Source organism: Aquarana catesbeiana, linkage group LG01 (assembly GCF_042186555.1).
Source record: "Aquarana catesbeiana isolate 2022-GZ linkage group LG01, ASM4218655v1, whole genome shotgun sequence".
In the NCBI taxonomy this organism is placed as follows: domain Eukaryota; kingdom Metazoa; phylum Chordata; class Amphibia; order Anura; family Ranidae; genus Aquarana; species Aquarana catesbeiana.
Window position 1 is genome coordinate 982,488,139 of NC_133324.1, and position 2,037 is coordinate 982,490,175.

Here is a 2,037-nt window from a genome sequence, read left to right on the forward strand (position 1 = left end):
AAAGAAGGGTTGCCAGCCAGTAATGATCCCTCTCCTTGATACCACAAATCCTAGGGTCCTTTCGCAGGCTTTGCAGGATCAGGGAGGCCATGCAGCACAAGTTTGCAGAGGCATTCGATCCTGAGTCCTCTGGGTCATGAAGGACCACATGATCCTCAACCACCTCCTCCCAGCCATATACAACTCCATGGGTTTCTGGGGACTGAAAACAATCCCTTGAAGACTGCTGCTAATGCTGATTGATATCCTTCACCTCCATGCTGACAGAATCCTCCTCAAGGGGGGCCTTGAGAGATAAGGAAGTCCTCCTCTTCCTCCTGCTGTTCTGCTTCCAAGTGCCCTGTCCATTATTCCATGAAGTGTATGCTCCAACAGGAAGACAAGAGGGACAGTATCGCTGATGCATGCACTGTCACTGCTCACCAGCCTCATGGCCTCCTCAAATGGTGACAGGACAGTGCATGCATCCTTGATCAGTAGCCACTGGCATGGCGAAAAAAAGCCAAGCTCCCCTGACCCTGTCCTGGTGCCATACTCACACAGGTACTCAATGATGGCCCTTTGCTGCATATGCAGCCGCTGTTGCATTGCCAATGTTGAGTTACACCTGGTGGGCATGTCACAAATGAGGCGGTTCTTGGGCAGTTTGCATTCCGGAGGTTGCAATGCCGAGCACTGGCATTATATGACCGGCAGAAGTGCCCACAGACTTTCCTGGCCTGCCTCAGGAGATCCTGTAATCCTGGGTACCTGCTCAAGAACCTCTGCACCACCAAATTCAGGACGTGAGCCAAACAGAGAACATGGGTCAAGTGTTCCTGTCGGAGGGTGGAGAGGAGGTTGGTGCCATTGTCTCATACAACCATTCCTGGCTGAAGCTGGCATGACATCAACCACCTCTGATCCTGCCCCTGCAGAACTGACAGAATCTCTACCCCAGTGTGGCTCCTGTCCCCTAAGCAGGCCAACTCAAGCACAGCATGGCATCTTTTTGCCTGAGTGCTTGCGTAGCCCCTTGAACGCCTACGGAGCACCGCTGGTTCAGAGGAAAAATCTGCAGAGGAAGAGGCTATAGAAGAGGGGGGGTGGAGGAGAGGGCTGTGGCAGAATCACCACTAGCCTTTTTTGAGGCGTGGTGGCGGAACAAGCTCCAACAATACTGAACCCTGTCCTTCATCCTTCCCAGCTGCCAGCAGAGTTATCCAGTGCACCATGAAAGAAAGGTAACGTCCCTGTCCATGCCTGCTGGACCATGAGTCAGGGGTAATATGCACCTTACTGCTGACCGTCCTGTCCAACGAGGCCAAGACATTGCCTTCCACATGCTGGTAGAGAGCCGGAATGACCTTCCGTAAAAAGAAATTGCGTTTGGGAAGCTGCCACTGAGGAACCGCACCTTCCACAAATTCAAGGGGGCAGAGTCTACCAGCTGAAAAGGCAGCAGTTGCAGTGCTAGCAATTTGGCCAAGCTAGCATTCAGACGCTGAGCATGTGGATGGCTGGATCTGAAATTTCTTTTGACGATTTAGCACCTGGGGTAGGGAAATTTTGCCTGCTAAATTCGGATGTTGGTGTACCGCTAGCAGATTGGCCGCAAGTACTTGGGACACCTATTGCTATACCTTCATTCTTCTCAGTGCAGGTTTCTGAGAGGACTGGAGGTATAGTGGGGTTGGAGATCCCATCTGATGAGGAGCAAGGAGAGGTCCGTCTTGTTCTTTGATGTGGGTCTTTTAAGTGCTGTTGCCAATGGACTGCATGGGAGAAAATATATATAAAACACAAAGCGCTGTGATGCTAAATAGCTGATAATTACACATGAAACCAAGTGAGGCTGCTATCAAAAGAGAGTGTTTTCAGAGTCACTTAAAAAGAATAAATAATGATATTTGAAGCGCTTCACAATGTGCATGAAAATGAATATATAAGAATAAATATAAATAGTCAAATAAATCCAGCGGTGAGTAAAAATTCCTATAAAATCCAGCAATCAAAATGGTGTAAAATTATAAAAAAATAGTGACACCAAATGTGTAA